Source organism: Phoca vitulina, unplaced genomic scaffold (genome assembly GCF_004348235.1).
Source record: "Phoca vitulina isolate PV1807 unplaced genomic scaffold, GSC_HSeal_1.0 scaffold16, whole genome shotgun sequence".
Taxonomy (NCBI): Eukaryota; Metazoa; Chordata; class Mammalia; order Carnivora; family Phocidae; genus Phoca; species Phoca vitulina.
Genome location: NW_022589719.1, coordinates 3707877 through 3733801, shown reverse-complemented (window position 1 = coordinate 3733801; position 25925 = coordinate 3707877). Strand labels below are relative to the sequence as shown.

The following is a 25925-nucleotide window of genomic DNA, read 5'->3' as shown; positions in this document are numbered from 1 at the left end:
TCTGGTAACCATCAGTTTCTTCTCTATAGTCAAGAGTCATTTCTTGGTTTCCCTCTCTCTCTCTTTCCCTTTTCTTTATTTCTTAAATTCCACCTATGAGTGAGGTCATACGGTATTTGTCTTTCTCTGACTGACTTATTTCGCTTCACATTATGCTCTCCAGCTCTATCCATGTTGTTGCAAATGGCAAGATTTCATGTTTTTTTTTTTTTTATGGCTAAATAATATTCCGTTATACATATATCACCCCTTCTTCATCCATTCATCTGTCAATGGACAGTTGGGCTGCTTCCACAGTGTGACTATTGTAAAGAATGCTGCAATAAACACAGGGGTGCATGTACCCCTTTGAATTAGTGTTTTCGTATTTTTTGGGTTAATACCCAGTACTGCAACTGCTGGGTCATAGGGTAGTTCTATTTTTAATTTTTTGAGGAACCTCCATACTGTTTTCCACAGTGGCTCCCCCAGTTTGCATTCCCACCAATAGTATAACAGTTACTTTTCCTCCACATCCTTGCCAACATTTGTTGTTTCTTGAGGTTGCTTGTTCTCTTATTGCTGTGTTTTAAGAATTCTTTGTATATTGTGGATAGTAGTCCTTAATCACATATAACTTTTGCAAATATTTTCTCCGAGTCTATGGCTTGTCTTCTCATCATCTTGACAGCAGAAGTTTTTAATTTTAATTAAATCCAGCTTATCAATTCTTTCTTTTATTTATCATTTTGTGTTGTTTCTAAAAAGTTATTGCCATGCCCATGGTCAAGCTAAGATTTTCTCCTATGTCATCTTCTAGCAGTTTTATAGTTTTGCCTTTTATAATTAGTTCTGTGATCCATTTTGAGTGATTATTTTTGAAGTATGTAAAGTCTGTGTCTAGATTCATTTTTTTTTTTTTTTGCATGTGGATAACCAATTGTTCCATTCTCTTTACTTTTTCTTATTATGTAGCACTTTGGAACACATATTATAACCAGGTTCCAGACACTAAGTAAGTACTTTGTAGTTATCTTATTTAATCATTGCAATGATTCCATGCATAAGCATATGCATATTCCTATTTTTTAAAAATGAGGAAGCCATTTGTTTTACTTTTTCAACAAATGCACAGTGCTCATTAGTGCTAGAAAGCATACTAAACACTTTAGAAATATTAACTTTCTTAACCCTCATATCAGCTCTCTGAGATAGGGACTATGATTATCCTCAATTTTCAGATGAGGAAACTGAGAGGCAGAGAAGTTAATTATTTCACACAAGGGCATACTGTTAGTTATTGGTGGAGATGGAATTTAAACTGTGGCTTTCTGATGCCAGACAAACACAGGTTCAGTGACTTGTCTAAGAATGTACAGCTGATAATGGATGAACAAGATTTAAACCAAGGTCTAAGTGTAAGTATCACCATTAGACTCAAGTAAGAGAAGCTTCTATCCTGGGTCCTGTACTTTGGAGGGCTTCCTCTCTGGACCTCCTCTGACTAGGCTCCCATCCATGCACCTTGATCCTACTCCACCTTTCAGAACCATATTACTAGCAACTAGCACCCAGAATTGCCATTTCCAGCCCTAGCATGTCTACTCCTGCTTCGGTGTCTCCTAAGATCTTTCTGTACTATTAGAAGTGAACCCCCTAGTGTGAAAGAAATATAGGCATAGCTTGGACATGAAAGCTCAGGACTTCCACATATGTGTACAAGAGACACCTTGAAGTTCAGAACACATTCAGGGATGAGAAGTAAAGGGGATAAGCCGTGGTCCACAAGCCAACAGCCTCCTCTCTCCATGCTGCCATGTTTCAGTGCAAAACTCAATAAGAGTTTGAGCATTCTAAATTTGAAAATATGGTCATCTAGGTCATTATAAGGAATAGTTATGTAAGTCAGAAAATAAGACATGTTTTATCAATTTCTTAATTTTGTAACATTTATACCTATTTAGATACATGACCTATATGTGAATTCTTGCCTGGGCCCCACAAATTTTAGTAGTGGACCTATCTATCTAATTTCTATAAACACACATTTCTAATCTTTATGCTATTCTGCTCCTTTTTCATGGTTTCACAAAGTAGTATTTGGGAAGTTTGGCAACTAAAATGCCCTTCCTACAAATTTCTGTGATACTATGTTTTTCTGGAAGGTATCAAAACATTTCCTAGTTATCCCATTATGGTAGCAATCCATCTTATTCAAAATCTTTTAGTAATAGTAAAGAAATCATATATAAGTTGATCTGAAAAATGCTTACAATTTGCAACAAAATGTAACTTCAGAGAAAAATCAATATTATATTAGCTCAGGGTTTAGCAAGAATATATGAAGGAGTCAAACATACTAAGACTGGCCACAAAGAATACAGAAGAAAAGACAATTATGCAAGGTCAAACTTTATTAGAGACAGAACTCCCAATAAAAAAAAATTAGTCTTTCCACTGTAAGTTAATATACCTCCATTTTGAAAAATGGACTTCGAAACGGCTGGTCACGCATGAGTAAAACGATGCTTATAGCCAACCCAGTAGATTAAAGTCGTTCACTTTGGAAAGGAAAAAGCAGTTATTGAAAAAGTTCAGAAACTTTAAGTACTCCATTAAAAAGTTTCTATCTGATCATTTTTAATAGCTTTTCTATTGGAAGACTTTTATTTTATGAAGGTGAAATGGAAGTGATAGTCATATCTAGTTCTTTAAAAACATTCCAAATTATATAGGGAGAGGTCCAACTAGAATGCTAAATCAGATTTCCGCTTGTTCTCTCCTTACAGCCTGCTTTCTGGGCATGCTGCTATTTCATGGTCCAGTTCAACTGTCTAGTTAGGGACAGATGCACTGATACTGAACAACACCTGTCCTCCTAAGTCTGGGTCTTTGTAACAAGACATCATCACTCATCCTTATTCTATTGAGTTAAGTTCAGGTTATTGAGTTTGAAAGGCATCCTTGGACCTGGGCCCACAGTTTCAAATTTTGCTTTTACTATTCCATTTATTAAAGTTAACAGCTTTATCACAGTATCCAGTATTTGTGCTCCACTGATGGATTCCAAAGCCACTTTGGACGAGGCTTGAAACAAAGATCACAGAGGTAGAGAGCAGGTTACGTTCATACCTCTAATTTCTCATTTTCTTTCTTGCCACCCAGTGGCATCCTCAACTCTAACTCCCTATTATATCTAAACTTGGATGCTGTGATATTTCCCAATGTCTCAACTCACTACATTTTCTGTTAATAGTAATAGCGAACACTTACACAGACCTTGCTATGTGCCCGGGACTACTGAAGCATTTTAACTCCTTTAAGGTATAAGAACCCTATGAGGTAGGTAGTATTCTTCATTTTTACAGATGGGTTCTTTGTTCTGTTGTCCTTGTTAGTTACTTCACATTTAATTCAATTATGTATTCATTCAGCAAATACTTGGTGAGCCTCTGCTTTGTGCAAGGCACTGTACTGGGCACTAAAGGAAAAACAACAAATACACATACCCTCTTCCTTTGTAAACAAACTCAAGGGCTTCATTGCCTTAAGTTGAACTCAACCCAAGAAAGTGTTAAAAGCAAGTAATTGTATTACTTGTTACAAGAAAGGAGAAAGGGAAATACCTCTGGAAGCACTGTCTCCCCTTAGGGAGCTTTTACTCAGGAGGTTAGGGGGCGGGGGCAGGGAGCTTGCATATACATTAAGAAGCTTATACATATTCTATTACTTAGGTACTTAAGTTTAACCCTGCACGCTTAATGCATCAACATGCTAGGGCATACCTCCTATTCCAAAAAGTGGCATTAAACCCTGCCCATAGGAGGAGATCTTACTATTATAATGACCAAAAGGTAACTTTAGGGCAAGTCAGGGCGCTTCAGCACAGGTCCTCAGCTCCAATCCGGCTCAAACCGGCTCACCCAAGGAGACACCTGGTGGAACACCCAGCCATACCTCTCTCCTTGCTAGAGATGCTTGTTCTGCAAAACAGACACATTCTTCCCTAGTTTTTGTCCCTTCCCCCTCCTCCCTTTTGCTGAGAGCTTTCAGGCCTCTGATCTGAGTAACTCCCTGTGGCAACCTAGCTAATACCTTCACAGACAGTAAAATCTAGTGGGGGAGGCAGACAAACCACCAGCCACAGGATAAATTCCAATAGATACACGCAGAGGGTTCCTTAGTGTCAAAGGGGGGCCACCTGAATCAGACCAGGAGGATCTAGAAGGCTTTCTTGTATAAGGAACACTTAACATGAATTTAGAAAGACCAAATACTAGTTAACTGGAGAAAAATGTGGTGAGGGACAGAATTTCTGTGAGGGTGTGGGTGTAGTACTTGGCACTCCAGGCAGAGGAAACAGTATGTGGAGCAATGATTTGGGTTATTTGTAAGAAAAAGTTTGACCTGTGGCAAAATGTAATTCTGACGAGATGGAACTTTTCAACAAAAAGCAGGTGGGGGGTGTGGAGTGGCAGTTGCTTAGCTAGTGGGAGAGTTCAGCTTACTGCCCAACAGTCATATCTCCTATTATTTTTGTCCATAGTTATCTAGTTGATCATAAATTTCCTTGTGAAATAAAAATACATTTTAGGAGTTTAGGATAAACATAATAAAAGTTATGATTATTGATTTTGTGACTATATACCCTGGAAATATAACTCTTGAAGAGAGAACAAGAGGTGGAGAGACAGGGGAGACAGAAATAGATTCTGGAGAAAGATAGGAAGGTTTGCAACTATTTATGAATTAAGGGATACATAAAGGTCTTCCAACCACTCATCTTGGAGATTCTTGTTGAGAGTAAACTCTCTTCTCCAATCTGCTAGCTTGTTAGCATCTAATTCCCTCAAGTCCGAATAAATGTATTCTTTTCCTAACTGTCTCTTCTGGTTACCAATAGCAGATATAGATATGCTTCCACTGTTAGACAAAATCTATTACCTTGTATAATAATTTATATTTATTTTTACTCAATCCAACTATGAACAGTATTCTTTCACATGGAGTTAAGTATTACTCTATAGTACAGCATTCAGGATCACAAGTGTTGGAATAAGAGACCTTGTTTCATTCATTCAGGCAATTCAGGCTAATCTCAACACAGCAGTCATCTCCATGACCCACCCCCCATCACACATACACAAAGCTCTTGGTAGTCCCCTGTCTTGCTGCTTTGCTTTCCCAGAAGTGAAAGTCAGATCAGGCTGGTTTCCACAAGTGAGTCAGGCATCCATTCTCTATGACTTCCACCACAGGAATCATATTTTAAAGTTCTCCAAGAGGAACTTTTGATCAAACGCAGAGTCAGAAAACAGCCCACCCCTACCCACCACCATATGGACACTTGTAATACACCCACAGCTCTCCAGAGAAAGCTTCTCACCAGTAACCTCTCCTCTCTTGATCTTTTTCAATCTTAGAAGTGGGTGAAGGTTTTCACATGCTATAGAACAGTTTGTCTCCATTCCCTTTGTAAAAGATCTATGGGTGAAGGGGATGCATTTGGTCTGACACTCACTTTTGTATCCTTAAAATATCTAAAACTGAGCCCAGAGGAATTCCTTTCAAGCACGTTATTGCATAAGAATTTGACATTAAATCCAAACAATATGAATTTAAAATGTATGTCATAAATTTCAGACATTGTTAGATTATTCAAACAACATTAAAGTTAATAAAATAAAACATTTTTCAGAGCTATTCTTTTAAATATCAGCACTGGGATCTACCCCCCCCCCTTTTTGTACCCAGTAGGATAAAAAAATCCAAAGTAATTTTTTGAAATCAATTGCATAAAAAACTTATAAAGCAAAAGCATGTTTATAGACGAGTCACAGAGCAAGAAGAGACCCAGGATATCAATGTTTTTCTCTTAGTATAGTTTTGCTAAGATTGTCTTATAATAGTTTCTAGTGAAGGCTGGTCCATGTTATTTAAAGTCATCATAAGTCACCTAACAGTGACACTGAAATAGTTGAAGAGTAAAACTATAGCCATTAAGATATTTAGTAGTTCTACTGCTCCTCAACAGGAAGTACAATCTGATTTGGAAAACAGAGGTTCTTTCTTTTATGGATTTGGAATCCCTTATCTGAAATTCTTGAGGACAGATTGTTTTGGAGTTTGGAACTTTTATGATTTTAGAAAAGTAGTAAAGTGCATAATCTGGGAATTACATTCTACCCCAGAGGGGTCTGAGGCAGTATCCTCTACCAAACACATAAATATTACTGCAGCGAGATGTGTGACCATTCACAATAAATGGGAAAAAATAAAGGTCATTAACAGATTCAGATTGATTCATTTCAGGTTCTGCCATGAAATTGTTTAATTTTCTGATGCTTTTCAAAATTGTAGATATGGAGTTATGAATGCATACCACCTTGAGACAGAATGCTTAGTTAGCTGAACAAAAGCACAGAACACTTAGTTAAAGAGATATAGGAAATCTCAGGGTCATGTAAAAGAAAATGAATCATTCATTAGTAATGATTTGCACACTGAAAACAACTTAAACCTTCTGGTTAATAAAACTATAAAAGATCATTTCTCTTCTTAAAGGGAATCTTAAGCAAGTGCACAGAATGCCCTAGGACTAACACAGCCAGGGACACACAAGACAATCAGCAAAATCTAGAAAACTGAAAGAAAAATAATTTTCTTAACCACTTGAGTGAATGGATTTCATCAATTTTCCAGGGGAGAAGAATGACTGGAAATTAAAATTATTACCCTATTCTATATGTTATAGTTCTGAATGTACGAATATTTGTAAGTCAACTCTCTAGTAACCAGCATAATGTCCTCAATCTAGAGTGGGAGTTGAGACAATCATTAGTAAAGCCTGAACTGAAGAATCTTTACATTTATGTGCATCATGCAGCCTTCTTCTCAATTCTGCAGCTAAAGCTTTAATGCCAGAGTAGGCAGGTTTAGTGAGTCTAATTCTGAAATGGCTGCTGCCGAATGTCCTGCCAGATTTCCTGTGTGCATGTGCCTCTCACGTCATAAGCATTAAGGTGTGAGGTAATATGTAGAATTAGATAATTAATTAGCGATAAAGTAATTTTTATCCTGTCCAATTCCAAGAGACTGATGTTCGAAATAAAAACACAGTATGACAGACCTGAACAATGGATATAAAAAAAATAAAGACTATAAAACTGGAGGTGGGGAGATGTGGAGAAAAATGATATTAGTTTCTTTTTCCTAGGACAAAGTAATTGTGTGCAAAAATTTAACCATAAGTTTCCAAGTAAGCATGACAAAAATGATGAATATAATCATGTGCTTTCAGTGAGGTAAGGGCAGAGTCACTGATACAGAAATTCCCTTTATTTTATAATTAATATTGTGAATTATCTGTATAACATTGTTTTGGCATATGAGTTTTGACTCTATCCTTTGAAATATCTATGAGTACTACATATAGGTGTAATAAGTTTGGGGACATTCAAGTCAATTTTGATTATTTCTATTCTGTCTTTATTTTGTCAAAAAACTTTAGAGGTCAGTTTCTTTTTTTTTTTAAATAAACCTTGAGATGCAGAAGTTGAGATCACCAGTCTGGGTAGAAAATGAGGCTAATTGGTTAAAATTTTACTGCAGTGGAGAAAATTTGTAAGGCAAGACTATTTCCATGTTTCTTTGAAAAAAAAGTGTTTTGTTGAGTGGTTATCAAAATGTTGTATAATATGAATAATGAAAAGCACTGAAACAAGTACTTTTACATCAAAGTAATTTTAATAAAAGTACTTTTTTTTCAATATGATTAATGAAGGAAAGAAAGATCATTTCAAATTTACTTATATCACTGAATAGCCTTCATATTTCCATGTTCCCACTGCTTGACTTTCAAGTTACTGTCCAAATACCCCACAATAAACAGGATATGTGAAGCAACAACAAAACCACAGAATATACCTGCAGAATAAATTTTTCTGGAAAATTTCATAACAATTAATTTTATATTAAAACAAGATATATTTTAAAGTAGAATGAAAAATCTCCATGGTCTTCTAAAGTAAAATTCTAGACTTCAAAGGACAGCCGTGCCATTGATGGGGCAACTGAAACCATCCCAGAAAACTGTAGCCTTGAGGAATGACTCAGGAGGATTGGAGATCTTTCCACAATGGCGTAATGTCCCTTTCCCCTCATCCCCAAACAGAGAAAATAAAAATAATGTTACTACTTAATAAAGATTATGTGTTAAAGATGAATGGAAACTGCTATTTTCATTGCCTTTAACACATAACTGAAATGAAAACAAGAAATATTTTCTAACCTTTTTCCAACTAAGATTGTTTCCCTAAGCCCCCCATATACAGATACTCTGGAGAAGCTCCTGCTCTCTTTCTTTTTCTTTCTTTTTAATTTATTTATTTAGGGGCGCCTGGGTGGCTCAGTCAGTTAAACGTCTGCCTTCAATTCAGGTCATGATCTCAGGGTCCTGGGATCCAGCCCCCTGCCCAGCTCTCTGCTCAGCAGGGAGTCTGCTTCTCCCTCTACCTCTGCCCCTCCCCCCCATTTGTGTGCGCTTGCATGTTCTCTCTCTCTCAAATAAATAAGTAAATCTTTTAAAAAAATAAATATAAAATCTTTTTAAAAATAAAATAAATCTTTTTAGAGAAAGAGAGAGAGCACACACTTGGGGGGTAGTGGCAGAAGGAGAAAGTAACTCAAGCAAACAACGTGCTGAGCGTGGATCCCCATGCAGGGCTTAATCTCATGACCCTGAGATCACAACCTCAGCTGAAAGCAAGAGTCGGATGCTTAACCTACTGACTGCACCCCCAGGCGCCCCACATTTACTCTTCTCTACCAAAAAAGAATTTTTTTTTTAGACAGAACATTTAAGATATATGATCTGTCAGGATAAGGAATCTGATCTCTCTGTGTGTTCCCAGAACCGAAACGGTGTCTGAGCTCACAGAATGTTTATTATAGTGAATTTTCCTCACTTCCCTCGATTTAAATATTGCGAGACCCAAAAATACATAAATATATTTCCAAACTTTTCACAAAACCTCACACAGAGATCTGGAATTCAAATGATTTTCTTTCTTACTGGCTTTTTCAAATCAGAATGTTCCTGACAATTTGCCACTTTGGGAAGCAGCTAGAGTGGCCTGAAATAGTTCAGGGTCTACTGATGGCCCCAGAATTTCCTTGTCAGAGAGGCTCTGAGGTGGCAATCTGGTGAGACATGGGAGATGCCAAACTTAGGAGAAAAGTTGTGAAGTTGCATCATCACAACAAGCACATCATTCTGTTCTTTGGGGGATTCCACTATAAATACAAATTTTTAGTACTTTAGTATGTAGTAATAATCAAGAGTCTTTCTATGAATTAACTAGAAAAAACAGTAATTTAGAAGAAAATCACTATGAAGAAGGAAACCTAAATAGAACAAAAAGTTACTGTTTTCTAAAATATTCAAACTAATAAAATTGATATGATATACTAATTGTAATTAATAACTTTAAAATTTTAAACAAAAACTGAGTAAAGGTAAAATTGTTTTTTTAAATTTAAAATCTTACTAAGTATTTTTTAAAAAACTAAAACTATTCACAATTATAGTGTTCATTGTCTTGTTGCCAATGTAAACAATACATATATGTCATTGCATGTGCATTGTTTCTATAGCTATATGCAAATTTAAGAGTGATATGAATTCCTTAATATTGCAAAATAGTCCTTGTTTCCATGTACAATGGTTGTAAATACTGTATTAGATTGTAAGTAATCATAAATTAGAACACAAACAGAAGCAAAAAATGGACATTCAGCACTACTGTGAAACCGTACTTATGTATGCAAGAATTGTTTGCATTAATGCTATCTTAGAAAAATAATTTGATAGATTAATTAATTTGTCTTTTTTCTTAAGCAAGATTTCTGCCTCTCAAATCATTCTTGCCCTCCAAAACAATGTGTTCTTAACAGCAGCAGTGGCACAAGCTATGTATCTTCACAGCATGAAAGCTATAATCTTATTCCAGGGACATAAGGCAAATGATTAAAAAAAATTCTGTAGGACCTATGGGTATTCACAAGTGTCTGGCACATGAATACCTCTTGCACCAACCTAAGGGTGTCTGTAAATTTTCTTTCACTGGATATTAGAGTCCTGCTGAACAGAATAATACTCTTTTTTAACCAGGTCTACCCTCACATTAAAGACCTTCTAGAATTCCTGAAACCTACCGACCCAATGACAGAGGCACCTCCAATCATTTGGGCAATCACACAGATTCCCACAAATTCCCTAAACATTCCCACTTGGTCTTACAGTCTGCATTGAAAAGTGCTGTCCCCTAGAGTGAGTGAAGTTAGAGCTAAGAACTATTAAAATTGAGGCGCCTGGGTGGCTCAGTCATTAAGCATCTACCTTCGGCTCAGGTCATGATCCCAGGGTCCTGGGATTGAGCCCCACATCGGGCTCCCTGCTCAGCGGGAAGCCTGCTTCTCCCTCTCCCACTCTCCCTGCTCGTGTTCCCTCTCTCGCTGTGTCTCTCTCTGTCAAATAAATAAATAAAATCTTAAAAAAAAAAAAAAAAGAACTAGTAAAATTTAGGGGCGCCTGGGTGGCTCAATTGGTTGAGTGTCTGACTCTTGGTTTGGGCTCAGGTCATGATCTCAGGGTTGTGGGATGGATCCCCAACTTGGGCTCCATGCTCAGCGTGAAGTCTGCTTGAGATTCTTTCTCCTTCTCCCCCTGCTCCTCCCCCCGCTCTCTCTGTCTCTTGCTCTCAAATTAATTAATTAATTAATTAAATCTTTAAAAAAATAAAATTTAGACACTAACATTAATGTGGCTTCATTTAAATTTAAGCTAGTAAGACAAAGTAATTGAGTTACACCTCTAAGAATGTCAGAAATAGTTATCAACACTTTTACACAACAAAGGAGCTACTGGTGATCAGGGCATGCTTCCCTCTAACCAAGCAGAACTTCATTTTCAGTGGAATTACAAAGTACCAATGATTCAGGGGCGCCTGGGTGGTGTAGTTGGTTAAGTGCCTGATTCTTGGTTTCAGCTCAGGTCTGATCTCAGAGTCATGAGATCATTGAGCCCTGCATCCGACTCCCTGTTCATCATGGAGTCTGCTGAAGTTTCTCTCTCCCTCTCCCTCTGCCCTGCCCCCTCTAATGAATAAGTAAATCTTAAAAAAAAAACAAAAAACACAAAGTACCAATGATTCATTAATCATTATTATTATTACTTCACCAGTTTATGTATGTTGACTACCATGAAGTCACGTAGATCCAATAAGGCAAGAATGTGAAAGATATATGCCACAACTCTCCTCGTGGAAGATGTGAGAAACTACTCAGTCCCAGCACACTTTCCTGCTAAGCAATATGAGTCCTCCTGTTCTCAGACCCACATTCCAGGTAGCCACAACTAGGTGAGCTGAGTAGAACATGAGATGAAATTTGTTTGCCATCCCTCATGCAGATAAAGATTAATGAGCTATTAATGAGGCACTAATGTAAATAAAGATTTTTATGTTCATTTGTTAAGTCTTAAACATCTCTACAAGAAATGCTACCTCAGGTCCAGGGATTCTGGAATCACTGAAATGTGAGTAAAGAACAACAGTACCAATGGCTTTATTCTCTGGCAGAAAGAGACTGCAATTTATCTGACGGGTATGAAATTAGTTCACCAGTCTACTCTAAAAACCTATTTCAGAAAGATTATTTACATCAAAAGTACTGAGAGAACATGTGCTCCTGTTCCTAGTAAAATGGAGTAACATGCCCCACCCTATCACTCACACTGACTGAAATTATAAAATATGTACAGAATGTGTGGAACAGCTATTTGAGGACTCTGAAAGGAAACAGTAGCAGGTGGATTGAGGAAGAAGATCCGTATTTAAAGTACCATGGAACCATGAGGGAGTTTACCATTTATTCCCCCTTCGGTCTATTCCCAATCTAGACCCAACCGAATCTTAAACATGGAAGTGGGCGATGATGTCGACAGTGAGAGCTCCACAAGACACTCTCTGGGTCTGACTCTGTGAGCTGGAACCACGTTTCTTCATGCTGCGTGGGAAAGGGGGCTGTACAGGCAGAGGCGTGGGTGGGGGGAAGAATCCCTTACTTGTGTTTTTTGTTTGTTTCTTTTCTCATCCTCTAGTGTCTCCCAACTCCCGAGCAATCCTGCAGCAACAGTGGTGACAATGGGGCCCACAGGACTAAATCTTTAAGGAAAGGGACATTTTCTCCCTGATTGTAGGTCCCTAACAGGGTAGGACAAGCCCCCATTTCTCTCTATCTTCCTGTTGTTTGACGCTGAACAGGGGGTGTAGCTATGGAAAGTGTATAGCTTGAGGCCAGAGGACAGAAAAGGGAAACCCAGAGAAACAGAAAGGACTGGTGACATCACTGAGAGAGAGGAGTTCAGAAAAGCACCTCATCAAGTTGTGAGGTGTGCATGCATGGGTCAGATACCAAATAACATACCAAAGACATTAAGAAGTGAATTACAGGATAGATCACTGCCAAGATTCCAACTAGGTGTTGGGTGGTGTGCATACAGGACACAGATCACTAAAGCTTTGAAAACATAAGTGGCAATGACACTAAAACTCACAGAAAGTTGATTAGAACTTGTAGCCTAATTCCAACTGGGTCAATTACCTGCTAAAACATGGGATATAAACAAAAGCCTAAGTTTCATGTCGTATTTAAAATGTCCAAGATACAACTTAAAATCACTTGCCATGCCAAGAGCCAGGAAAATTACACCAATGTCTGGATGACATCAATATTGAAATTATCACAAAAAGACTTTAAATTAGCTTTTATAAAAATTCTCTAAGAATTAAAGGTAAAAACCCTTGAAATAAATGGAAGAACAGAAAATATCAGCAATAAATGTAGGATATAAAAGGCAAAATGAAAATTTTAGAATACTAAATACAATAACTGAAATAGGAACTCATTCAATGGTCTCAATAGCAGAATGGACATTACGGAGGAAATAGTGAGCTTGAAGATAGATAATAGAAATTATGTGAGCTCAACAACAGGGAGAAAAAAAAGAGTGAAAAAAATTAAATAAAGAGACTCAGGAACCTGGGAGAAAATAACATCCATGTTATTGGAGTCCCAGGAGACTGTATAGTACAGAAAAATATATTCTAAGAAATAATTTGTGAAAACTGCCCAAATTTGGCAATAGACAAGAACTCAGCAAATCCAAACAGGAAAGGCAAAAAGAAAAAAAACAAAAATCCATATCCAGACACATAGCCATCAAACCGCCAAAAACTAAAGACAAAGAAAAAATGTTTGAAAGTCACCAGAGATAAATGACATATTACTTAGGGGCAGTGGTTCTCCCCTGGGGTGACTCTGTCCTCCCACCCACCCAGGGAACTCTAGGCAAAGTCGAGAGCCAGTTTTAATAGTCACGACAGGGGGAGAGGTACTACTGCCATCTAGTGGGTAGAGGCAGGGGATGCTGCTAAACTTCTTGCAATGCACAGGACAGCCTCCCAAAACAAAGAATAGTTAGGCCCCAAAGTATCAATAATGCTAGAGCTGAGAAATCCTGCTCACAGGGGAAAACCTATTCAAATGACTGAGAATTTCTCATCAGAAACCATGGAGGCCAGAAGGGAGTGAAACAATTTTAAATGCAAAGAAATGTCGACCCAGAATTCTATATTCAGTGAAAACATCCACCAGAAATGAAGATGAAATAAAGACATTCCCAAATGAGAAAATAATAAGAATTTTTCCCAGCAGACCTGCTCTTTTAAAAAACTGTGTCAAGGGGTGCCTGCGTGGTTCAGTCAGTTAAGCATCTGATGTTCGGCTCAGGTCATGACCTCAGAGTCGTGAGATCAAGCCCTGCATAGGGCTCTGCTCTGGGCACAGGGCTCTGCGCTGGGTGTGGAGCCTGCTTAAGATTCTCTCTCTTTCTCCCGCTCCCTCTGCCCTTCCTTACCCCCCACTCACATGTGCTCTCTTTCTTTCTCAAAAAAAAAAAAAAAAAAAAAAAGCTGTGTCAAAATACATATATTGACGTGGGAAACAAAGGCAGAAGAAAAATTATTAAATTTCCTTACTACCTAGAGCCCACTGACAAGTCCTTGAAACAGGAAGAGTGACCTTCCTCTAGGGACTCAACTGCCTCGACGTTAACACTTTGTTAAGGGCAAAAGGCAATCCTAGCCTGAACCCCCCACCCAAACCTGTAAGTCTACTTTAACGTATAAAAATTCCTTTGGAAGCTTCCTTTATCTCTAAACCCCCCAAGGTACACGTTGGCAATCACCCCCCAAGTATATGGCCCACCAACATACATCTGAAGGGTGTCATGACTAAGGTTTTATTAGACGGTAATGAATGACCTCTTCCCAGCCATAATAGCTAGCCCTCTCGAGGTCCTGGAAACCTTGCTTCCAAAATTCCTTAGAGACTCACGCTATCCCTAACGCCTCCCAACTTGAAAGTATATAACGAGCCACTCCTCATGACCCCAGTGCAGCTTTCTGCCCATGGGTCCTGTCCCTGTGCTTTAATAAAATCACCTTTTTGCTCCAAAGACGTCTCAAGAATTCTTTCTTGGCCGTCGGCTTCGAACCCTAACAAAGACCTACATCATATATCAAATATACTGACAAATTTAAATGTGATATTAAAGATGCTCAAATTGAAAGAAAAAGAAAAGGGATACAGACAAATGAAACAGGAAAAAAACAGGAAATCTAATGCTGAATAGAAGAAGTCGGTCTCCAAGGTTACATTTTATATGATCACATTTTTATGATATTCTTGAGCTAACAAAACTGCAGTGCCAGAGAACACCTGTCATCATCTGGAGTTAAAGTTGACAGGGGAGTGTAAATAAAAAGTTATAGCACAAGGACATTTGGGGAGGTGATGCAATTTTCCTGTATCCTGATAGTGGTTGTAGTTATACAAATCTATCTATACAGTGAAATTTCTAGAACTGTACGACCAAAAAAGATCACGTTTACTGTATCTAAATTTCTAAAACTAAAATTTAAGACCATTGAAAAAAGAGAGAATATAATCTATAGTAATGTACTGAAAGCACATCTTTTTAGACAAGGGGAATTTTTTGTTCCCAGATTCGTGAATCAGTCCACAGAGATGTTGCCAAACCACTGCGGATGCCTCCAGGACTTAAATCTTCTTTTAAATGTTAAAATTAACAACAAAATGACAATAACATTAACAACATGAATAAAAACTGTGGTAATATTCAGGTGCAAAGACCAGCATTTCGTGAGTTTCTTACTTACTGACAGGTGAGCCAGACTAGCACATTAGATGTGAAAACCAAGACTATTTCTGTATATTCACTGCCCTCTCCAAACTTAAAAGATTTTCAAAAGCACTATTCCTAATTTAGAAAAAATACAGCAAAACACAGAAAGAACCATGTAGGCATTCAAACTCTTTGGTGCTGTAATTCCACTCATGAGACTTCATAAAGTGCTACAGGCGGAATGGTTGTGTTCCCTCCCCAAATTCATATGTTGAAATCAAATCCCAAGTGATGGTATTTGGAGATGGGGCCTTTTGGGAGATAACTGGTCCTGCGGGTGGAGCTGCCATGAATAGGATTAGTGTCCTTATAACAGAGACCCCAGAGAGCTCTCTTCACTCCCTTCTGCCATGTGAGGACACAGCAACAAGGGGGCTGCTTATGAACCAAGAAGCAGGTCCTCAGCAGACACTAACTCTGCTGGTGCCTTCATCTTGGATTTCCCAGCCTCCATAACTATGAAAAATAAATTTCTGTTGTTTATAAGCTTCCCAGTTTATGGTATTCTGTTAAAGCACTCTGAACTGAAGCTTATGGGAATAAAATACCATGAAGCATTAAAAAAAAGTACAAATATTTCATTTCTCAATGACTTGTAAAGGTATAAACTGTAAAAATTAATTAACTAATTAATTAATAGATGGAAGGGAGGAAGGGGGGAGTGAGGGAGGGATGAACTAAAACAAAAAGCCACATAAATGTCCGATAAAAAAGAAAAAGTTGATATGCTAAATCAACAGAGTGTAATATAACATAATCATTCATAATTATGAAGTCTCTTAAGACCCAGGAGAAAGTATAATAAAATTTCAAAATCAGAAATGCTGCAGACATGATGACTGCAACTATTTAAAATATGCACATGTATGTGGATTGGAAATCAACTTTCTTCTGTGAAAGTGAGAATGTCATCAGGAGAGCAAAATTATGGAAGCTTTTTTTCTTCTTTTTTGAAAATATTATTCAATTTGCTATATTACTATCTTCAATGATAAAAGAAAGCACTTCAATTTAGAATATATATGGCTGACTGGGGCGCGTGGGTGGCTCAGATGGTTAAGCGTCTGCCTTCGGCTCAGGTCATGATCTCAGGGTCCTGGGATCGAGTCCCATATCGGGCTCCCTGCTTCTTGGGAGCCTGCTTCTCCCTCTGCCTCCCTCTCTCTCTCTCTGTCTCTCATGAATAAATAAATAAAATCTTAAAAAATATATATATATATGGCTGACTAATTTATAAACTTGAACACACAAAGTTATTTTCTATCTTGAAAACTATGATCCTTACAATAGTTTTCTTTAAAATAATTTCTTAAAAATGAGTGCCTTAATAGGATATCAACAGGTAAAACAGTTGTTTTTAGTAAAAAGAAAATACATTTAAATAATGTAATTTATACATAACTGACTTAGTTTAAAAACATTTGCCCCTGACAGGATATAGTCGATAGCATGTCTGACTGCAAAATAAAGTAGGCAGGAAAAGGCTAGCTAGCCTGAGTAAATGAATGAATGAATGAAGTTCAATTTTAGCTACTTTTATTCAAGCTTGATCTCAATATACTATAAACTGAGAGAAAAATGAAAGAGTATGCATTTCCAGGGCTTTGTGAAGTGGCTTTTACCCATGTGGAAGTAGAAAGTGATCTATAAAGGTTAGCTGAACTTTGTGATATAAAAAGATTAAAACATAGAGCAGACAAGACTGCAATTAAATATATGTGTGCATTCATGAAGACAACATGAGAATCCAATGGAAACTCAGAATCCTCTCTCAATACCCAGTTATACTCAATCTCTCTCTCTCTCTCTCGTTATTATGCTTCAGTCATGTATATTGCCGGAAGTTGTATTAGTCATGCAAACCAAAAAATGGTAAAGATTTAACAGGAAATTTAGGCCTAAAGTAGAAACATCCTTGCAGTCTGAGCCTGATTACATGCTGCCTGGTGACACGTGAACACTGGGTCACTTTCACTCACCCAGAATACACACCCTGTAGTTGAGGCAGTTGAAACCGAAGGACGGTAAGTATTGTCTGCTTGTGTGCATTTTGGCCCCTCACAGGAGAGAGAAAGGAAGTGATTAATTTTTGAGTGCCCATTTTGAGCCTTCTATATTGAATACATGATACCAATTTTTCTAAACAACCACTCTGAGGTAACTACAATATTCTCCATTTCTCAGATGAGGACAGTGGGGCTCCGTTTCTGACATTTCCCAAGTTCACTTGCTCACAAGGCAATAAAACTGGCTTTCTCCCTCCTAATTATTTCACTTTTCTCTCCCTCTTTCTCTCTGTCTCTGTCTCTCTCTTTCCCTCTTTGTTCTCCTGCCTTACATAAAAACAATGAAGAGATGAAAAACTGAATCCATTTAAAGGAATAAAATAATACTGTCACTCAAGCATTCAATTTCCCGTAGGCATTTGTTATTAGAATCCCAATAAATATCAGAATGTGATACCTGAGTTTCCACTGGGCAAAACCAAAAAGGCAGCCTCATGTTACAGCTTTGGTAAACAACGGAGTAGTAAAGATGGCGAGGAGCCATAGCATATAGGGCACGATGTAGACATTCCGTAGAAAAAGTATATCCAACTGTGGAGCATACTCATGTTTGGAGATAGAAGGCAACATGAAAGGTATAAACCAGACTTAAAGTCATAGAGAATCATTTCTATCCCCATATTCTTGGCAGCTGCAGCTGACTGAACAACATGTCTTGGTGCTCACAGTTGAGACTTCCTTAGCAGGTGCAGCATAGGTCTGCTTTCCTTATTTGTTCATTATCAAATTAAAATGTAAATAAAGCTTGGAGAAATAATTTTAAGTACACTAATGGTCAAAATATTCTAATCATTTATTTTATTCTTAATATATTGTTTGGGAAATGGTGCTTTTGTTATAAGCACAGGTCATAACATGGCATAAATAAATTATGTACTTTTTAATCTGATTAATTAAAACCAAAGCACTCAAATGACCATATAGTCCAAGAAGTTTTAGTCCCTCATTTTATTACATACCACAATGGCCAGGTGCATAACATGTGGATATCCAAAAAAGCAACTCTCAAATCAATGACCAATATTAGACTTTTTTTTTAGATTGTTGTCTCTCAGTCCCCATATGCCTAGGGATTATATCTCTGTTCATTTCCTTCTCAAGTATCTGTTTCTTGGATATTTCTAACTTTGTTTTGGTAAATTCTATAGTTACATTTATCACCATTTTATTCATTCATAAAGGGGTACATATCAATGAAATTTCCAAAATATGCCTGTGGAAAAACTCTTACTGTAGTCATCTTCTATCAGTTGGGAGAGGTTGAGATAGCCTTCAACACCAAAAAAATTTTTTTCAATGTAAATTGTCAATTACATTGATATTTATCAATGAAATATTTCTTACAGTTAGTAGAAGTGATCATTTGGGGTGCACAATCATCTTTATGTGACTTTTTTTTAAAGAATAAATGATCTTAAGAGACTCATGGAAATTTAAGAATTTATTTAGCTATAGACACCTGAAACCTTAACAAATAATTACTTAACATAACAGGTGTTTGATCTTGGACTTCCAGCCTCTAGAACAGTGAGAAAGACATTTTTGTCACAGTTAACTTCTCACTTGTTTCTGAGCTACCCAATCTATGGTATTTTGTTATAGCAGCCCAAATAGACTAAGAAAGCTGGTTCTGAGAAGTTGGGGTGCTGTTTTAACAAATACCTTGTACTTCCTATTTGAACTTCTCTGATAGATCAGCTCCTCTGGGTCAAAGAGTCCCTTTCCTGTTTCTGACCACATATAGTGCTACTGGTTGTAATGAGCAGGGTTATGTCCTTCAGGGACTGGAGCCTGGTGAGATGTCCATATTATCTAAAAGCTGGGAGTCTGAGCTGGAAGGCAGATCTGAAAGTCCTTTGAGAATTCCCCTTGGTTCAGTCTCCCTCCAAGAGCTGACCAGGGAGGGCATGGTTTCAGGGAATATGATAACTTACATTATAGTCACCACAATAAACAAGTCACCAAATTATCCCTGACACCCTCAAAGTCAGGGGCAAGGTTATCTCATAATCCATTTAACAAGTTCCATGCATATCCATTAAGGACCATTTTAAAAACTGGAAAATGTTAAAAGCTTCAGGGATAGTGAAGCTGAATTCACTGTAATTATGTAACTTTTGAAACTTAGGTCCCTTTAGCAGGAACCTTGAAAATCTCCTTCAGTGCAAACCTGCAGCTATACACACATGATATCCAGAAAGGAACACATTTTCCCAGCCTTAGGGACAATGTGCTTGAATTCCCTTGGAAGTGCATTTAAATTAGCTGGACTACTCCTCATGATGAAAATTCACTGGTTCCCTATACAGCTAGACCCACTGTAGATCACTAAAGTTAATATGTGGAAGAAAAATGTACCCAATCTATGCAAAAGGTATAGGTCAGTCTGAAAACCATCCATGCTGAAGGACTAGAGGGATAATATATTTCTGATCATTTGCTCCAGTACCTATGACTTCCAGCTTTAATTATGTTATTACAAAAACTGTCTCCTGGGAGACTACTGAGCTTTTTGTTCCGCAATTGCATCTGATACAATTATTTGCAAACTTTGAGACGTAAATTAGCTTACTTTTCAATTTTTCTACCTGGCTGATTTAGAGCTATAACTAATTGCAATGAAATGCAAGAAACTTTTTGCCAAGGCCAGCTCCACTGAAAATAAAAAAAAAAAAAAATTCTTTTATTGTAGCCAAGGACTGGGTTTTGCACTAATAACTGGCATGAAGTGGATTTTCACTAAGAGTGTATGGTGTGCATGCACATACATTCCTTCATTCAGTCTACTTTTTACCCATCTTCTTCTTGATTGCTGCCTTCAGAGGCTGACTCACATGACCTACATCAACAGCTTTTGGTACTTTCTGGCTTCCACTTGGATTTACCCAAAGGGTATCCCCAGCAGTTGCCAAAGGAGAGTAAGATCATGGCATTGATTCCACTAGCTATCTTCTTTCAAGTAACTTGTGTCTCTTAAAACATCTTTTCTCCTGGCACAATGATCATCTTGTTTACTCTGTCCATGGTCCTGAAACAATTTCTTCCAACAATTTCTTCCAGTTCTCCCTTTACGCCTGGGTCAGGAAGATGGGAGATGGCCATACGCTTTGTGATCTTTATGATGCAGGAAGTCTGGGAGTTTCTTTCCTGCCACCTAAGTAGCAGGAGTAAAGGAAAAACAGTGCCTTCCCCTGACAAGTTTCCAGATATCAGTGGGAAAGAGAATACAAGATGGCAACACCTAGGATTAAGGGAGTCCATTCTTGCTGAAGGATTCATTATAGAAAGAAGATAAATGATTATCAAGGGGACTACCATGAAAACACTTGCTCTGAGCAGGAGGTTGCCCATCACCAGATATCACAAAGTTTCTGGCTTTCAGACAAATAGAAATTTCTCCACACAAAAGTTTCCAGTAGCTTCCTGTAGTTTTTATGATGCTGAACACTGACCCCCCAAAAATAAGCTTCAATAAAATTTTACTCCTCTAAACTGAGCATTTTATTGCTTCTTTGTTAATTAGATATCTTTTATAATCATGCAGAGTGTTTGTTTCACTTCCATGCCTACTACTTATACTCATCCCAGTGGATCCAGCTTCTTTGGATTCATATCTCACATAATTTAATACTATAGAGATTTCCAAATTTACATTAAAAAAATAAGTGTTCTCCAAATTGATTCCTGGTTAAAATCCAGGAGTCCAACCAATATTTCATCATTGCAAGGTGCAAGAATGACCCGATTCATCAAAACAGTGGTTTTAAAACCAGACATCTGAACTATAAGGGTAGGCAGTGCAATGAGATGGTTAAGAACATTTGATTCAGGGCCATCAGGCAGATCTGGCTCCAGTCTTGACTTTGACAGTTACTGGATATGTGACTCTTTGCAGGTTACTGATATTCAGGAAGCCCCAGTTTCATCACCCGTATACAAGCAAATCTGTATATGGAGACAATACCTATCCCACAGGGTCACTGTACTTATAAGTGAAAAAATGCAAACAAACTGAGCACAGAACCTGGTACAGAGTAAAAGTTTGACAAATCTGAACTATTATCATCTATTGGACATGCCTTAAAGGAGACCTGAGACTGAGTGAAATGAGGACTGCCTCCCATCTTACCTCCCAAAGCAGCTCTGCTATTACTCAGTTTCCATTTTGGGTTTTCAGTGAAGATTCTATTTGAAGAGAAATTTTCACTATAAAAAAAAAAAAAAAGATGAAAATCAGGACTTTAAGAAAATAATAATAATCAACATTCTTTGAGTATTTATTACATTCTAGACACTATTCTGAGTGCTTCTTAGGCATTCATTAATTTAATTTTCACAGCAAACTCTGTGAAAGGAATAATTATCTACACTTTATAGATGAGCAAAAGAAGACAAAAAGAAGATAGGTAATTTGATCAAGTCTACCTAGTTAATAACAGGATATGGACTAGCAATGAAAGATCTGAGAATTTAGCAATCCAGGAACAAACTATGGTAGCCAAAAATATTTCCAGCAGCCTATGTACATGTAAAATACTATAAACTGTTCCAGTGAAAAGTCATAAACTTTACAGTCAGGTAGACTTGGTTCAAATCCAAGTTTTGGCCACAGTAGGTGCATATTCTCTATTAGAACTCTCAAAGGGACAAATACTCAGCTCTTTACTGGTATAAGGATTTAGAGATTGACTGGAAAAAATACCAGATGTCTTACAAGCCAAAGCATAAACAATAAAAAAAAAAAGTATCTACAGGCATGACTAAATGACTCCTTAAATCACTGGTTTAGGAGATCCCTACCTAGTGAGACAAATCCCATTTTCTATTATAACAAAAGAAAATTTCAAATGCTTGTTTTCTTGGCCTTTCTTGCAACTGAGGCTCAGGGATGTAGCCCATTCTCCCCCAATCACATATACGCATCCTAGATTTTGAATTATGTATTAGTAGTGCAAAACCCACTAACTACAGAGTCTATTCTGCAGAGGCTGCCATCAGCAGAAAGGTTCTGTCATCGGTAAGCTACACTGCAGATCTAAAGACAGTGCCACGGATCACTGTTAATGGTGTCTGCAGAGTAAACTGTGGTTAACTATGACCAAGTCAGTGCTGTGGTATCTAGACCAGTTCTTCAGTGTCATTTGGGGAACTGTTATTGGCTACATAGCTTCTAACCTTGGTTTTGTATCATTTTCAGAGATTCTGACAGCTGCCAATAAGCTTTCCATAAATCTTCTGCTTAGAGTAGTTAGTTATTACTGTTGCTTGTACTTAATAGTCCTGACTGATACAGTAGCTGATGCATAAATTCAGATGTTTCAGGAAGTCTTGACAAATGACTAAGAAATACATATAATTTGTTTCCAGGTGAGTGTTTTTGCTCTGTCCTGTAGAGAGACTGGCCAACCCCTTACTGACATCTACTTGTTGGAAGAGAAACACCATAGATAGGTATTCCATGTTGTATTAGAGAAACAGATTCTACTGATTCTGACAGATAAAGATTGCCTTTAAAGGGAAAAGCTAGCTTGACAGAAAAAGAAAGTGCGCCCTTTGCTATATTTTGATGTGAATTTTATAAGGTTCCTGTACTATATGGCGCTGGGTGTTATCCTTGAAAGATGGTAACTGGTCCAGTGCCAAACTCATAAAAGGCTCTTGGGAAAAGCTTCTTAATTTGACTATATGAAGCACAGTATATGAACATTCCCTAATCATATTTTTACCAGTTTCTGAACAGAAGGTTGCTTTGGCTGGTGATTTTAGAATAAGAGCTATTCTGTAGAAAATCACATAGCAGAACTTTTCATTCAGAAACCTAGAAATCCGCTTCTTAACACAAGATGCCTTCTGTAGTTCAGAGCTCAGGGAAAGGGGAATTGAAAAGATGCTGGGATGTTAGAAAGAAGACTCATTTATCTCTCTGAAGTTGTGCTTTTAAGCCAAGATCACACACTCCTTAGGGGGCAAGAAAGCATCCAATAACTACCAGCCTTGGGCATCCTATCTTTTTCATGGAAATACACTTAATTATCTCACTTGACCCAACTCTTACTTCTGCTATCCCATCCAGGGACTTCTGATCTTCTGTGTTTTATGTTTTATTTTCAGCTTCAGGTGTACTTGGATGTTAGGATTTTCCTTGGCTTTGAATCTCTAAGTTTCTTGGAAATTGACTTGAACTCATGTGAACACTTTTTTCCTCATCTGGATGCTTCAGATGCCCATCCCTCCTGACTCAGTTTTATTCCACTACATCCGGGCACAAATTCAGGGAAATGATGACCCAGCCTGCTCCAAAAATCAAAAAGGATATCAAATACCATGTTCATCAGTGAGAAGGCCTGCCTCTGAAAGAACAAAATCTCCAACTAAAACCAGTTAAAACAACACTGGCACTTTCTATCATACCAAATCAGAAGTCTAGAGGTAGGAGGTGCTGGTGTTGGAGCAGACATTCAGCATTATTATCAAAGATCCAAACTCTTTCCAAATTTTCTCTCTGCCATCCCTGTCTTGGCAATGAATCCCAATATGGCAGGGAGGTTGCCACCACAGCTTGGGGCACAACAGCCTTTGAAGCAGAAAAAAGAAGCCTGGGTGAATTGGTGGCTGGGAAGATGAAGGAGTAGGAGGACCCCAAGCCCACATCCTCCCAATGATACCACTGGATAACACTTACATCAGTGTAAATAACCCAGAAAATAACCCAAAGACTAGCAGAACAAACTCCACAACTAAATTTAGAGAAGAGACCACATCAAAGAGGGTAGGAAGGGCAAAGACACAGTGGGGAGCTAAACAGACCATGGGACTGTCCACTGGAGGGAGGGACCCACAGGCATGGAGAAGGGAGAGAGAAAGATGATCACACTGGGGAGCCCACACAGAGAAGATGAATCCCTGTAACATTTGGCTTTGAAAACCAGAGGGGCTGAATTTCTTGAGTTCTTACAACCAGAGTGACTTAAAGTCTGAAATGTTAAAAATGATCAAGCTTGCTTCTGGAAGAGCTTGTTCTGCTAAGCTTTGGGTTATTTTCTGGGTCCCCACCCTTAAAGAGACAGCACAACAGTCTATGGAGATAGAGCATAGAAGCAGCAGTTTGAAATATGTCTGGGGCATACAGGAAGGAAAGTTGTTTACTAATCTCAGAGCATGTCCCAGAGGGACAGAGATCCCTGGGAGACTCTTCAGGAACAAAGGAGCTGGAAGGCACCATTTCCCTCGCCCGCCCGAAAGCATAAACACTCAGCAACCTGTGAAAACCAGCCTGGTGCTGATAGTCACTACCTAACTTGCTACCACCCCCACCCGCCTATGCTCCCATCCCCACCCCCCACCCCCCACCCCCCGCCGTAGATCCACCCTTTCCACTCACACTTGCTTCAGTCCCAGCTGTATGAGTCCCCTCCCTCAGAAGACCAGGATAAACCTTGCAAACATCATACCTTCCTACCTGCATACTTTTCAAAACCTCATTCTAGCTGCTGCAACAGTGGATCCCCTCCCACGGAGGACAGGCATGCACCTTGTTAAAACTGCACACCCTGCCCACACACATTTTGTGGATCTAAACAGCTGGCCCTGGTCTCAGCGATCGTTGCACATCCCCTCTCCCTGATGCACAAACCCTGCAGTCACTGTGTGCCCCACCCCCCAGCACATTTGGATCTTCCCCCTCCAATATGCCCTTGGCCAGAGCCCATTCAAATCAGGGCCACAAGCCTGGCAAATTGCAAACAGCCCCAACAGGGGCCAGCACCATTCCAAAGTGACTCCTGCCATGAGGAGAAGGAAAGATAACCACACACATCAGTCAGACTGTGGCTTCAAGCAGTGGACTGGGGGGCAGACAGCTTTTCTGATTCTAGGCCCTGCCCACCAAAAGCTTCTCAGGGAACAACACAGGGAAAGCACCCTAAAGTATGGTGCTACTGCATTTCTGGTAAATGCCTGGTCTGACTCAACTCAAGCCCAAGGCAGCCCCAGACTAGCCCACTAACACCTCAGGGACCAAACACTGCCCCCAACAGGCAAAGAGAGGCACTGCTGATGACTTGACTGAAGGCAAAAGTCAACTATGTTGACTGAAAATCAACAAGAAAACAATGGCTTTGAATAACACACTGGACTGGATGGATTTAACAAATATGTTCAGAACATTCCATCCTAAAACAGCAGAATACATATTCTTTTCAAGTGAACATGGAACATTCTTCAGAATAGATCACATATTAGGCCACAAAATAAGTTTCAACAAATTCAAAAAGATTGAAGTCATACCATATATATTTTCTGACCACAACTCTATGAAACTAGAAATCAACCACAAGAAAAAAATCTGGAAAGAGGACAAATATATGGAGGTTTAAATAACATGCTACTAAACAATGAACCAAGAAATTAAAGAAGAAATTAAAAAATACATGGAAACAAATGAAAATGAAAACATAACAGTCCAAAAACTTTAGGATGTGGCAAAGATAGTTCTAAGAGAGAAGTTTATAGCAATAAAGGCCTACCTCAAGAAGCAAGAAAATTCTCAAATA

At 38.3% G+C, this 25925-nt stretch overlaps 1 long non-coding RNA gene across 2 annotated transcripts in view; it reads right to left on the bottom strand.

Annotated features, from left to right (window-relative positions):
* Nucleotides 1–25925, bottom strand: part of LOC116638129 — a 306058-nt gene that overhangs the window by 237176 nt on the left and 42957 nt on the right. For both annotated transcript variants that reach the window (XR_004300631.1, XR_004300632.1), the window contains exon 2: nt 21503–21579. This is a non-coding gene — a long non-coding RNA (uncharacterized LOC116638129). The remainder of the gene's footprint in view (nt 1–21502; nt 21580–25925) is intronic.